At 54.8% G+C, this 14,965-nt stretch overlaps 2 long non-coding RNA genes across 3 annotated transcripts; both read right to left on the bottom strand.

Moving 5' to 3' along the window:
- Positions 1–544: 544 nt before the first annotated feature.
- LOC121108397 lies at positions 545–3,948 on the bottom strand. 2 transcript variants are annotated; one of them, XR_006932484.1, is made up of 3 exons: positions 3,017–3,459; positions 1,730–1,975; positions 545–604 (listed from the first exon to the last, which is right to left on the bottom strand). It is a non-coding gene; the product is annotated as an uncharacterized LOC121108397 (long non-coding RNA). The 2 variants fall into 2 exon arrangements; XR_005842885.1 differs by lacking the exon at positions 545–604 and adding an exon at positions 3,802–3,948 and having other exon boundaries at positions 1,701–1,975; positions 3,017–3,479.
- A 7-nt stretch (positions 3,949–3,955) lies between these two features.
- Positions 3,956–4,980, bottom strand: LOC121108407. Its single transcript, XR_005842910.1, has 3 exons — positions 4,952–4,980; positions 4,103–4,266; positions 3,956–4,014 (listed from the first exon to the last, which is right to left on the bottom strand). It is a non-coding gene; the product is annotated as an uncharacterized LOC121108407 (long non-coding RNA).
- Between the last annotated feature and the right edge of the window lie 9,985 nt (positions 4,981–14,965).

The raw sequence follows: 14,965 nt of genomic DNA, 5'->3' as shown, positions 1-14,965 counted from the left end.
CCCCAGCCCAGCAAGCAAGGGATCAAAGTGTTGCGACAGCTGAAACAAAAATGCTCGGGGACATTCCTGCCAGCACTGAACGTGAACAAATCTACCACTGAGCAACAGGATGTGGGACAAACAGCAGAAGGCAACCAACCTGCAGAACTAACTCCTTTCGGGTTGGTCCAGATGTTTGTATGCTCCCTTCCACGGCCCACGCCAAGCTTGCTGAGATGCTCCTCTCCTTTGTGCATGGGAACAACGGTGCAGATGGGATGCGCTGGCTATGCACAGCTTTTCCTCTCTCCATCTTCCATTACCAAACAGCACCTCAAATCTCTCCTTGCTAAAAAATCACTTGGGGAAAAAAGAACTGGCAACCTTGCTTTTAAAATTACCTTCTTTATACAACTTGATGCTTTAAAGCAGAAGCTCACCTAGCAAGGACACCTACCTTAGACAAGCTCAACCTACACGGAAAAGTGATTCCTCTGTGTCTGCAGACTTGGCACGCATTTTCAGCTGCAATAGTCAGCCCAGATCTCAGCACAGCTTTACCAACCACAGAAAGCCAGCTCATGGCCGCCATGTTTGTTTTTCTCTCTTCTGAAACACTGCACTTCTGCAAGAAGCAACGGTTACAATCACAGAATCACAGAACTGGAAAGGCTGGAAGGGATCCCTAGAGATCATCAAGTCCAACTCCCCCCTCTGCTCAACAGGTTCCATATAGCAGGCTGCACAGGTGGGCATCCAGCTGGGTCTGGAGTATCTCCAGGGAAGGAGAATCCACAGCCTCCCTGGGTAGCCTGTTCCAGTGCTCCATCACCTCACTGTGAACAAGTTCCTTCTCACGTCAGTGCAGAACTTCCTGTACTCCAGTTTAGGGCCATTTCCCCCCTCTCCTGACCCCACAGACCACTGCAAAAATGCTGGCCATGTCCTTTTGACTCCCACGCTTCCGATACTTAGAAACATTATTAAGATCCCCTCTCAGTCTTCTTTCCGCAAGGCTGAACAGACCCAGGTCACACAGACTTTCCACACTGGGGAGATGCTCCAGGCCCTCGATCATCTTTGTGGCCTTCTGCTGGACTCTCTCCAGGAGATCCCCGTCTGTTTTGTACCAAGGAGCCCAGACCTGGATGCAGTACTCCAGCTGAGGTCTGATCAGGGCACAGCAGAGGGGGAGGATCACCTCCCTCGCCCTGCTGGCCACGCTCCTTTTCATGCGTCCCACCATCCCACCGGCCTTCTTGGCCACCAGGGCACACTGCTGGCTCATGGCCAACCTGTCACCCACCAGGACCCCCAGGTCCTTCTCTACAGAGCTCCTCTCCAGCAGCTCACGTCCCAGCCTCTACTGATACTTGCGGTTATTCCTTCCCAGGTGCAAGACTCTACACTTGCTCTTGTTACACCTCACCTGCTTTGCTACTGCCTGGCTCTCCAGCCTGTCCAGCTCTTGCTGAACGGCAGCACAGCCTTCTGGCGTGCCAGCTGCTCCTCCCAGCTTTGTCTCAGAGGCATACTTACTGAGGGTGGACACTATCCCCTCCTCAAGGCCGTTGACCAAGATATTGAACGAGACCAGAGCCAGCACCCACCCCCAGCGTTCACCGCCACTCACAGCTCTCCAACCGCACTCTGCACCGCCCATCACCACCCTCTGAGCTCGGCCACTCAGCCAGCTCGCAGCCCACCTCACTGTTCACTCATCTATCCCACACTTGCTCAGCTTCATTACCAGGATGTCGTGGGAGACTGCATCAAAAGCAGTGCTGAAGTCAAGGTAGACTACATCCATTGCTCTCCCGCCATCTATATAGCTGCTGATGCCTCACAGAAGCCTAGGAGGTTGCTCAAGCACACTTTCCCCTTGCTAAATCCATGCTGACTATTCCTGATGATCTTCTTCTTCTCCAACTGCTTGGCCATGGCATCTAGGACAAGCTGTTCCATCACCTTGCCGTGCTTCTTTGTACCACAAAAGCTAGGAAAGAGGAAAACATTTCCACATTAGGCATACATTTCAAGGACGCTCCAGGCAAGTGGAGACAGTGGAAAGCACTGGCAAGTCAAAGCACACCAAGATTTCCCACGCAGTGTTAGCTATGGTGATGATAAATCATGTCCCCAGAAATGCCTGCACTAGAACACACAATCCAAAATATCAGAAGCTGCGGAGATACAAATTCATCACAAGCCAGAAGTCCTTTAGGTCGTGCACTCCCTGCAGTACTGACACTGGAGGATCAGAATCGTTTGAGAAGAACTGGGCCTGCTAAGCTCCTTCCCACCCTCCCAAGGAAAAGCAAAGCAACCGCACCGCCGCCAGCACAACCCCACAGCACGCAGCAGGGAAAGCAAACAGCTTCACAGTGCTCCCCTTCACTCCCAGCCTAACTAAGAGACCACATGAGGATTGATTGGGAAATCACTACAAAGCAAAACACACCTGAGCGTGCACAGGATTGCACTCTTCCAGTCTGTCACCACCCTCTGGGGGAAAAACTTCCTCCTACTATCTAACCTAAACCTCCCGTCTCACTTGAAAACCATTCCCCCTTGCCCTACCGTCATCCACCCTCATAAACAGCTGGTCCCCCTCCTGTTTATATGCTCCCTTCAAGTACTGAAAGGCCACAATGAGCTCTCCCCAGAGCCTTCTCTTCTCCAAGCTAAACGAGACCCGTTCCTTCAGCGTTTCCTCATAGGAGAGTGGCTCCAGCCCTCAGACCATCTTCATAGTCCTCCTCTGGACCCACTCCAAGAGCTCCACGTCCTTCCTGTGCTGGGGGCCCCACGGCCGGAAACACTACTCCAGATGGGACCTCACGACACTCAAGAGCTGAGCAGAGGGGGACAATCACCTCCCTCTCCCTGCTGGCCACCCCTATTTTTATGCAGCCCAGAACACACATATATATAGATATAGATGTAGAACTCCATGCCTACAGCCCCCCCCCCCCACAATCCTCTACAGCTCCATATTCCTCCCTATTGCGTCCAGCAGTGTACCAAGGACACCTACCTTAGACAAGCTCAACCTACATGGAAAAGTTATTCCTCTGTGTCTGCAGACTTGGCACGCATTTTCAGCTGCAATAGTCAGCCCAGATCTCAGCACAGCTTTACCAACCACAGAAAGCCAGCTCATGGCCGCCATGATTTTCTCTCTTCTGAAACACTCTACTGCTGCAAGAAGCAACGATTACAATCACAGAATCACAGAACTGTAGGGGCCGGAAGGGATCCCTAGAGATCATCGAGTCCAACTCCCCCCTCTGCTCAACAGGTTCCGTACAGCAGGCTGCACAGGTGGGCATCCAGCTGGGTCTGGAGTATCTCCAGGGAAGGAGAATCCACAGCCTCCCTGGGCAGCCTGTACCAGTGCTCCGTCACCTCGCTGTGAACAAGTTCCTTCTCACGTCGGTGCAGAACTTCCTGTACTCCAGTTTAGGGCCATTTCCCCCCTCTCCTGGCCCCACAGACCACTGAAAAAAAGGTTGCCCATGTCCTTTTGACTCCCACGCCCTCCTTAGCCCTGGTTCTGGGGGGCTGCCGGGAGTCCGGGGGGCACAGGGAGCAGGGCTGGAGGGGTTGGGGGCGGGAGGGGGGGCACGGCCCGCATGCTGCCAGCAGCACTGTGGCGCTGGGGGACCCGAGGCCTCGATCCGTCCCAAACCCACGGCCCATCCCACACCCCTCATCCCAGTCCCACAGCCCACAGCCCAACCCCACGGGGGTTCCACGGGGGAAGGAACAGAGCTACCACTGAGCAACAGGACGTGGGACAAACAGCAGAAAACAGCCAACCTGCAGAACTAACTCATTACCGGTTGGTCCAGATGTCTGCATGCTCCCTCCCACGGCCCAGGCCAAGCTTGCTGAGCTGCTCCTCCTTTGTGCAGAATGACAACGATGCCCATGGCATGTGGTGGCTATGCACAGCATGCCTTTTACTTGCTTTTCCTCTCTCCGTCCTCCACCACCAAACAGAACCTCCAATCTCTCCCGGCTAAAAAATCACTTAGGGTAAAAAAAGAACTGGCAACCTTACTTTTAAAATTACAACTTGATGCTTTAAAGCAGAAGCTCACCTAGCAAGGACACCTACCTTACACAAGCTCAACCTACACGGAAAAGTTATTCCTATGCGTCTGCACACTCGGCACGCTTTTTCAGCTGCAATAGTCAGCCCAGTTCTCAGCACAGCTTTACCATCCATAGAAAGCCAGTTCACGGCCGCCATCTTTTTCTCTCTTCTGAAACACTCTACTGCTGCAAGAAGCAACGGTTACAATCACAGAATCACAGAACTGTAGGGGCTGCAAGGGACCTCTGGAGATCACTGAGTCCAACCCCTCCCCCCGCAAAAAAGGCTCCATACAGCAGGCTGTACTGTAGGCATCCAGCTGGGTTTGGAGTATCTCCAGAGAAAAACAATCCAAAACCTCCCTGGGCAGCCTGACTATATACCCCCCCGCCTAGAACCTCCCCACAGCCACCTATAGCCCCAAATCCTCGGATGGCTCACCACAACCCCAGAAACCCCCCAAGAGTACACCTCAGCTCCTTATAGACCCATAAGCCTTTACAGTCCCTGCAGAGCCTCCTACAGTAGCCCCAGATCCCCCTATAGCCTCCTCGCAGCTCCCAGTAGCCACAGCCCACCTTAGCCCCGGTTCCGGGGGGATGCAAACGCTCTGGGGGCACTGGGAGCAGCGCTGGAGGGGTTGGGGGTGGGGGGGCACGGTTCAGATGCTTGAAGCAGCACTGTAGCACTGGGGGACCTGAGGCCTCCATCCGTCCCAATCCCAACACCCATCCCCCAGACACATCCCCCAGCCCTCCTCCCAGTCCCACAGCCCAACCCCACGGGAGTTCCACGGGGGAGGAAAGGGCAGTGTGCTTGGGGGGCCGCGCAGGGCCCCTCTCCCTCTCCCGCTCCCGTTCTCCCGCACACCTCCGGCGGAGCTGTCCTCAGCACTCGCTCCCGTTGTGCCGCGGCTTCCGGCTCGCTGCTGCCCGGACAGCTCCGGCTGACGCCGCGCTCTCCTGCGGGGCGGCCCGGGCTGCCGGAGCGGCGCTTCGCTGACGACAGCCGCGCCTGACACTGCCGGCTCCCAACGGCCGCTCCCGCGCACGGCGGCTCAGCCAATGGGAGCCGGCGGAGCTGCCGCTGAGCAATGAGACGCCGGGGGAGGGACAGAGCTGCCGCTGACCAATGAGACGCCGGGGGAGGGACAGAGCTGCCGCTGAGCAATGAGACGCCGGGGGAGGGACAGAGCTGCCGCTGACCAATGAGACGCAGGGGGACGGACAGAGATGCCGCTGACCAATGAAACGCAGGGGGAGGGACAGAGCTGCCGCTGACCAATGAGAGCCCGGGGGAGGGACGGGCAGATGCTGCTCACGGGGAGCTCCTCCTGCCGCTGCTGGATGCTGATGCTGACAGGGCTGGAGATGCTCTGCAGGGCCAGCTCGTAGCTGGGAGCCACGAATGGACACGGCGGGAGAGACGAGAGAGCTGGCGGAGACCAGCCGAGCCATCCCTCACTCAAAAGCATCACAAAGCCGCAGCCAGCAAGCTGGGCATGATCATGAGCAGCATCCCGGATGCTGGAGATTCTTTGCTACCATACACTACGGGAGCACAGCTCTCGCTGCAGGCATCCCACAGCCAGACAAAATGGGAACAAACCCGCAGCTCTGCTGCACGCACAGCCCACAGCCATAGCCTTGCAACATGAGCTGCCTTGCTGTTGCTTGCATCCATCCCAATCCCTGGGAATGAAGACTCAGAAGGCAGTCAAGGCGTTGATCCAGCACCAGCGTGCTTTTATTCATTCACAGCCAGGAGGGCCTATTGCTGAGAGGTCCGGTGTACACAGGGGACTCATCCTCTCTTGGGAAGGAGAGAGGGGCTCAGAGCTCGTGCTGCTGCCCGGTGCCTGGGACTGGAGCTCTGATTCTACGTCCCCCTCCACCAGGCTCGGCTCCTCCTGGCTGACGCTGACCTGCTCCTGCATGAAGCTGCTGCTGTCGGGGCACTCGGGCTGTGCTTGGGCTGGGCTGCACTGCAGTGACGCCCCGTCACAGTCCAGCTCGGTGAGCGTTGTTTCTGGCAGGCTCAGGTCAGCGTCTTCTGCACAGCCGGGAGAGATGAGGGCTTCCACCTGGATGAGCACCTTCACTCCATCACTGGTGTTATATGGCAGGCTCTCATCCGAGCCGCAGCGATTCGTACTTCCTAGCAGCTCTCCATTGATGGAAGCACACAGATCGTCATCGCTATATGCTCTGGCTCTTCTGCGTGGACGAGGACTCGGTTCACCTAGGAAGGAATAGATACACAGGCAAACAGTTAGTGGCAAACTTGCACAAGCTGAATGATGAGAGTGGTTCTTGAGATTTGCTTATGCAGTGGCAGCAGGACAAAGCCAATAGGACAATAGCAACAGTAGGAGCACTGTCTCGAAAGGAACTGTTGCGCTTTTGTTGTTTGTCTTTCTTTTAAATGTGTGCCTGCTGATACAGAGGCAACATGGAGCCACAAACGTACTCTTCCTTCCATCCTAAGTGTCAGAAGGAATCATTCTGAGACATACTGCAGTGGTGCCCATCTCCCGTCTCTTTCCAAAACAACTCGGGGAAAGGCACGAGAGGGGTGTGCTCCGGCAGGTCCACATCTTGACTTCACCAGAGACACCAGATTTGGGAAAGAAAGACAGGGCTGAACCAAAGATGGTAGGCACGGGCTTGAACGCTAGCAGGAGGAACAAGCCCACTGCAAGCATGAATTCCATGGTGCTGACAAGCAGGGTTTTGACAGCTGGATGTGCACCCTTACCTGCCAGGACCACCACCTCTGTTTCCGAGGGCTCCCTGGCATCGCGCTGCAGTTGGTGTTTGGCCACAGAGGATGGTTTTCTGGGCTTGAAACAGGAACACCAACTGCATGCTGGGGATTCCTTCACACTGCTGGGTGGACTTGGTCTGGAGGGAGAAAAGAGGGAGCGGTGTGAGTCGTGCATGGTGCAGGGTGAGGGAAGAGCTGCCCTGAGCTCTTGCCAACACTTGCTTGTTCCTAGCACTGCCTGGTTCCTGCTGAAACACAACTTTGAAGCTCGCTCTGATTCACACAGTTGAGGTTCCATTCCTAGAGCTCAGTCCTGGAGTCTTGCTGGCTACATTCCCCTCAGCCATGCCAACCCAGATGCAGAGCATGCCTGTTAGTTGAACCTCAGAGTCCAGAGGGAGGGGACATTCAGTACACCACCACACGCACCATTGCACTCCACTTGCAACAGTGGAGAAAAACCCACTAAAGCCCAAACAACCAAGTCTGATATGAAGCTGCTGAAAAAGAAAGTCCTCTTTACCTTTCAGACGGAAAGTCAATGATTGTGTGGAATTTCCCCTGTGCAGCTGCGGGGCCTTCTTCCACTTCCACGTCCCTGCTCTCTGTCACAGCGGGAGAGCTGCTGTGGCCTCCCCTCTGTGCCTGTGCCTCCTCCACGGTGAGCAGCTTGGTGGCAGGAGAAGACACTTGCTCAGACTTGGGCCCTGATGGAGAACTGCGCCCTGGAAGGGAAGACCACAGCTAAGAGGGAGGATCAGAAAGCAGCGGCACAGCCATCACAGTTCTGGGGGAGGTGCCGCACATCTCTCAGCCTTGCATTTCTGATCAAGTGAAAGAAGAGGAGGTCAGAACTCTGTCATCAAGCTTTACCTGCACGCAAAACATCACCATGACAGGGACGGTTTTCTCCTTCTTAAGTTTGGGCTTGGACATTCTCTGCATCCAGCCACAGAGGATGCCATATTCTCATCTAAGCCCACAAGCCTGCTGGCCCCTCGCTAGCAAAAGCGTAGCTCAACAATCCTGGAGAAGGCCTGCATTTGATCAAGGTGTCTCATCAAGACAAAGCTCATGCAGGAAGACGCTCACCTGCTCCATCTCCAATGCCTGACGTGGAGCTGGAGCAGAAGAGGACGTCGGTGTGGTTGATGATGAACTCCACCACGTCTGACTGCCTCTGCAGTTCCATGCAGGCAGCTCTTCCGCTGGCGCAGGCAGCCTCGTTCTGCTGGGATCTGTAGAAAAGGCAGATTGGAGAAGTCATTGACCCGAGATCGTTTCCCCACGTTTGGGCATTTGGGCAGCCAAAGGCTGTCCAATTGGGCTCTGGAGACTTCCGCAGTGGGCAAGCACTGATGCCACTGAAGAAATTCTCTTGGAAAATCAAGGACACACCAGCCCCATTTGACAAAAACAAGAGAGCACAAATTGTCCTCCTCTCCAAAGTGTGCCCGTGGGGAGAACAGATCTAAGCCTTGTGCTGAGACGGAAAAAGAAGTTTACCTGAAGAGGTTGGGAGCCCACACAATCGCTAAGTTCTTAGCGGGCATGTTTGTGATGGAGCAGCTCCCAGCGAGACAAGCCAAGTGTCTCATGAGGTACTCCAGCGTCCTGGAAAGCAAGAGCCAAACCTTCAGCACCACTGAGCACGCCGTGCTCACATTCACCAAACAAACCTCACTTCACGCCACTGCTTGTTCTTGCTTCTAGCAAGTAGATCAAGCTTTCCCAAGTGCCACGCTGCAGCACCAAGCCCCAGCACAGTACAGCCGCAGACATCAGCTGCACCAGCCGTGCCCCCGTGCTCAGGAGCTGACCCAATCCATTCACCCCACGCAGCCATCCACCACTTCCACACACACAGGCATCACGTTGCCAGCGTGAGACAAAGCCTGCCATCGCATCATCGCCCTCTGAAGTGCAGCAGGGCTGAGCTCCCCAGACTGAGGGCAGGAGTTTTCTGACCTGTAGTGAGGTGCAGGCAGCTGCTGGATGACCTCCTGCACTCGGAGCAACCGCTCCTCATCTGTACCGGCACAAACAGCGTCCTGGAAGAAAGCAGAAAGGGATTGAGACACACATCATGCGAGTCAAGCGTATGGGGCTAACAGGAAAAGGGCCTCAGAGCTGCAGAGGGCACTGCTGCTCCCATCTCCCACATTTCCAATGGCAGGATGCACACACCAGGTGTTACGGTGCACGCAGTGTGCAGGAAGCACGAGCTGCTTGTCGTACAGAGACACCCACTGGATGTCCATCAAAACCCCAACTTCAACAGAAAAAAGACCAAAAAAAGGTGCGCAGGCGTGTGTGTGTATGGGACAGGCCACGAAGAGGGACATGAAGGCCATTGCCTTGTGCTTACCGAGAACTTGCCATGCAGCTGCTCGCTCAGCAGAGGGCTCGGCAGCTCCCTGAAGTACATCTTGCACAGGGAGCTCACGCTGTGAATGTCCCGGACGGTGAGCTCCGGAATCTGCTCCGACTCAAAGTCATGGCTGGAGAGAAGGACACAAAAACAGAGGGCTTGGAGAAAGAGGAAAACAACTCCAAAGCAAGACAACATACAGTCCAGAAGCACTCTTACCGCAGCTTCTGGATCTTGGACGCCACGCCGGACAGGCGGTAGATCCCCTGCACCACGCCGTGCTGCTCGATGAACTCAGCGCAGCTCTGCACGACCTGGGGGACTACAGAACAAGGGCCAGCGCTTAGCTGAGCTCCTGATTCAAGTCCTGCTTCAGCCGCTGCCCCTGTCACATCCCATCCACTAAGCCCAGCCGCGCTACTGCTTGCCTCCTCCGTAGAGGAGAAAAAAGGCTGTCGCAGACGGCGCAGACAGGCAGGAGCCGGGGACAAAACTGGACACGGACGTGTTCTTGGCTTTCAAGAAATGCCAGGACCTGCCAAGCAGCCTGCAGAAAGTAATTCTGGGGAAGCCAGAGACACTGCCACAAGTCCCATCACAGCTCCCACCGCAATGGAGGCGTGAGACCTCATGTCCAGAAGCACTAGGAAACTGACGCACTACACTCTCTTGGGCCAAAAGGCTTCCTTGGTTTTCAGGCTAGCGTGGCATTGGCTTACACCTTTGGCTTTAAGCAAATACAAGTGTGCCGGCCTCCTATGAGCATTAGCCTCAGCTTCCCTTTCAGCCATCAACTCCCATTTCACGTTTCTCCACCGCTATCAACCTGCCCCTTGCTAGACATGATCTCCCTTTCTTTCATCTTTACATGCCCAACAGAGAGGAAGCTCTCAGGAATGGGCTGTTCCTTACCATCACGGCCAGAGTGGAGAAGATGCTCTCCCAGGTCACAGCCAAACACCCCTTCCTTCTCCTTCTCCAGCTCCAGCTCCCGCTGCTTCGGTTCCTCTGGGCGGGCCTTCATGAAGGAACGAAGGAAGCTGAGGAGCTTGCCACGCTTCTTTGGCACTGCACAACAAAAGGAAGAAACCAGTTCATTTCAGGTTGGGCTCAGTGGGACCAGGCTGAGCGGAAACACATTCTACAGAGCACATAAAAGCGGCAAGAACATTGCCAACACTGCATTCTACAAGGATTCGAGCATTTGCCCAAGCCCTCATTCTCACTGCCTACAAAACAGCAGCCCTATGCCCCGTGGGATGCAGGAAGGATCATCAACACAGAGGAGAACGTGGGATGGATCAAGGAGGTATTCAACACAGAACACACCCAGAAAAAGACTCCATTTGACTTCCCCGCGCCATCACATGTAACATCCGTACCTGGCTTTGGCGCTGAATTGATGAGGGCCTCGGGAAGTTTTCCACTAATGAGCTCCACGCACTCACTGGGGAAAAACCCAACCTGGAACAAGAACAAAAAGTGGGATGGAATACTGAATGCAGCATTTTTTCAACTGTTGCACCAAGAAAGAATGGCCTGCAGAAAAGTAACCCTCATTCAACATTTGCAGCCAGAAGACCTACAAAAGCAATACTTGGTTCCGCATAAGAAGGCTCTGTCCTCCGTGCTTGTACAAAGGACAGAGATGGTCAACTTCTGACTGCGTAAGGAGCACGAGAGGCTCTTGCTTCTAAGTCACATGAGGAGACAGTTTCCCACCCAAGCCCAGAGCCAAAGGGAAAGTCCTCTGACAGCGACACAGGGAAGCTGTTGACGTCCAGAAGCCACCCTGTGCAGGCCGAGCAGCTCGAAGCTGACGTTCCTCACTTGACTGCAATTGCGCCCAGGAGTCTGAAGCTCGTGCCTACCTGAAAGCCACGCTTGCCTCTCCACCAGGGGCTCTGCTCCTTTGCTGGCATAGCAGTAATGCACACCAGGTCTCCCACCTGCAAGACATTGCAACATCAATCCCAGCGTCAGCACAGCTGGGAGGAAAGCACAGCTGAAATGGCACCCTTCTTCTGCACTGCCAAAGAGCGCACAGCTTGAGAGCAATTGCACCGGGGCAGCTCTTCAGGCATTTCCCGTGGGAAAGCTGAACGTGGAGGTACAAGAGTCACTGCCTTACACACCAGACAGAATACAGTGCAAGCATGCCATATGAAACCATCTTTTAGACATGGCTGAACTCCTCCCTGCATCCAACCCAGTGCAAGTCCTATCTGGACCTGCATCTTCTGGGCTTCGCCTCACAAGGCATTCTGAAGGTGTCTGAGAATATTCCTGATGCATTCACACGGTATACTCTTCTGGCCGTGACAACAAGGAACGCCTTCTTTATCTGCTTACCTCCAAGGAGAGCTCATCCGCTGCCTGGGCAATGTATCTCTTAATAACATGGCCAGCAGCAATAGCTGGAATATTAAGAGATGACTCCTCACGGACCAGCAGAGGCTTCCCTTGGTTCTCAGGCTGAAACAGAGAGCACAGGCCATGGTGAGGAGCTGAGGACAAACAAGGAGGATTTCAGGGTGCCATCTCGATGCCACTAGCAAGGAAATGAAGCTTTTAAGGCAGCTCTTCAGGGACACCGAGAGAGCCGGAAGGATGCTCTCTCTCTTGAAAAGCAGGAGAGCACACCGGTGGCTCATTCTGCTGGCTCAAGGCAGGGAACAGAGACCAAGCAGAGCTTCACACTGTACCTCTGTCAACGCCCGGTCAGGCCCACGGCTGATCTCGCTGCTCGCGATGCCCATCACAGCAGGCGCGACAAGCTGCAACAGAAAAGAAACACATTTCCTGTGCTCACACAGCACTGGATCAAGAGACTTCTTCAGAACTACTTCTAGAAACAACAACTGTGTGCAGTCTATTCAAACGGGACAGCCGTTGCAATACGCAGCACTGGACCAAGTCGCTGTCCCTCTGCTAGCAGATGGGGACTCTGGCACAAAGCAGCAGATACATTTGCCCGCAGCACGCTGAGAGCACAGTAGCAGGCCAGGGAGAGGTGTCGCTGCTGGGGCTGGAGCTGCTCCCCAGCCCCCGGCTCCCAGCAGCAGCCTCACCACCAGCGCCGGCCGCAGCCTTGCCCACGCATTTCCTCTGCCTGCATGCCCGCTGTGCTCCCTACAGCTGTCGGGCACACTCACACAGCCAAAGCATGCTCGCTTCTGCCCCTGGCTCATGTTGTGCAGCTCTGCACAAACTGCGGCTAGGGCTCTTGGCCTAAGGGATTGCCTTCCTTCACACTAGCTGGTCCCAGCACTACAGGCAGCATCCTGCCGAGGGTTGAGCTGGAGAGGAAGTGGAAAAAACCCACACGTGACCAGAGCTGCATTTCAGCTGGACGAGGCTGTGTTACTACACACGGTGTGACTAAACACGGGCTGCTGAACCATGTGGCAATACAAAACATGGCACGTACCTGGCAAGAGATCAGAACAAGGATTTCTCTCAACATATGAGTTCCACCTTCTTTTTTTTTCCCCCATAATTCTCTCCCGCATCCCACCGGGAAGGGGGGAGTAAGCAAAGCACTCTGTGGTGCTCCACCACACGAGGGCTGCAAAGCAATGGCAGCAGACGTGCAGTGCACTGTCATAAGTGCACATGTACATAAGCAGATGCTCTCATCCACACGTGCAAATCTGAGGGCGAGGAATAAAAGGCTCGCTGGGCCATGGGCAAAGCAGGGAGCAGATGATAGGCAGGAAACAGGAAAGAGTTCAAGACCAGCTCTCCTACACCAAAGACAGGGAGAGCTGAGTCAGCACCACGGGAGGACTTACGACACAGCTTGAGAGCTTACAGAGACCTGAGGTTGCCAAAGGAGGCCGCCAGGGTAACTCTCACCAGTCTTTTGCAGGGCTCTCACGGATGCTTGCGATGCTGACTTCCACTGCCTATGGCATTGGTAGAAAGCCCAGGTGGCAAATGCTCAATTGGTCTGGGTAACGCTTCTATGCTTCCACGGCTAGGACTGAAACAAAAGGAAAAAAAAAAGCATGCAGCCCTATTAAATTTGTCTCTCTACTGCTGCTGTCAGCGTGACATCTACGATGAGCATTACGCGTCCCTGCACCCGACTGAAGATTCATCCAAGTCTGTGGGCACTGTTACCAGCAGTTCCCAGAACATCTTGCGCCACAAAATGCAGCATGCTCCTTTTTTTCACAGGCCCCTCGTTTCTCTCATCAGCCTCAGACTCACTCCACTTCAACTACACCCATCAGAACAGCCCTTCCGTTCTGCTGAGGTAGGAATCCACTGCTGGGATGTCCCCCACTCCCGTTCCCCGCTATGTCCAGCACCGGCGGGGAAAGGAAGAGACACTGCCATCACCTACCCAGACTTCTTGCAGGGCCTTCCAGACCCTCTCACATCACAGGGAGAAGCGGCACAGCTCTCGTGGCACAAAGCTCAGAGAAGGCTGCAGAAATCAAGGTTGCCACCAAGGTGCTGCTTTCAAACAACGTGACTTAGCGGGCACGAGACGGGAAAGACAAGGTTCCGGTTCAGAAGCCTCCAATCCCCGTGGATGTGGCTGTCTGCAAAGACCACAGCTGCCTGCTTTCCAGCAGGGGGACGCTCACCCAGCAAAGCACTCACCCAGCAGATGCCTCTCCTACAATCATAGCATCAGCAACGTTGGAAAAGACCTCCATGATCATCCAGTCCAACCACCCACCTACCACCACCATTTCCTTCCCACTAAGCCACGTCCCTCACTACAACATCCAGTGTCCCTTGAACACCTGCAGGGACAGGAACTCTATCACCTCACTGGGCAGCCCCCTCCAGCGGCTGACCACCCACTGGGAGAAGTTGTACTTCCCATCCAACCTCAATCTCCCCTCATGCAACCTGAGGCCATTCCTTCTAATCCTAGCACTAGTTCCATGCGAGAAGAGGACCACCCCTAACTCCACATAACCTCTCATCTGTCACGTAACTGGACAGAGGGAGAAGGTCTTCCCTGTGCCTCCTCTTCTCCACACTAAGGAATCCCACTTCCCACAGCCGCTCCCCATCACACTTGTGCTCTACACCCCTCACAACTTCATTGCGCTTCTCTGGACACACTGCAGGCTTTCAGGGTCCCCCTTCTAGACAGGGGCCCAGAACTGAACACACTACTCAAGGAGAGGACTCACCAGTGCTGAGTGCAGTACAGTGGCGATGATCACTTCCCTGCTCCTGCTGCCTCCGGCCCTTTGCAGTGCACTTCCACTCTAAACCGTTCCTTCTGCGCTACCGCTCGGATCCTCCCTTAGGGCTGGAGCTCAAGAGGTCAACACAACACAAAGAACACAACGTGCAACTGGAAGGCATGTCTCAAAGCCTGAAGAGCGAGAACGGGACCCTGCAGTTAGAGACTCTGAGAAGGGCCTCACAGGATGCCTGGGGAAGGGGACCTGCAAGTCGGACGCAAGGGAAGAGCAACAGCTCTCCTTCCTTTTTTTGGTAACAGCGAGATAGTAGTGGGAGTTCTAGGTTGTGTGATTGTTATCACCATCTGCTGAGTGTTCCGTACCGTGGATCTAATCATTTCAGGCCCAGATGACTTTCCGAGGTCGGAAGAGCCCGTGGAGGGGGAGGCTTCCAGCCCTGCTGGACCAAAAGCACTGTGCCAACTGCAGGGAAATGAGACAGCGGTGCACAAATCCAACCGTCTCTGATTGCAAAAGCTGAAGAATGGCAACCTGGGAAGTTATTACTAGCAAATCCACTGGTAAAATTGC

Source organism: Gallus gallus, chromosome Z (genome assembly GCF_016699485.2).
Source record: "Gallus gallus isolate bGalGal1 chromosome Z, bGalGal1.mat.broiler.GRCg7b, whole genome shotgun sequence".
Classification (NCBI taxonomy): Eukaryota; Metazoa; Chordata; class Aves; order Galliformes; family Phasianidae; genus Gallus; species Gallus gallus.
Note: the sequence above shows the minus strand (reverse complement) of the source record. Positions and strands in the feature narration are given on the sequence as shown.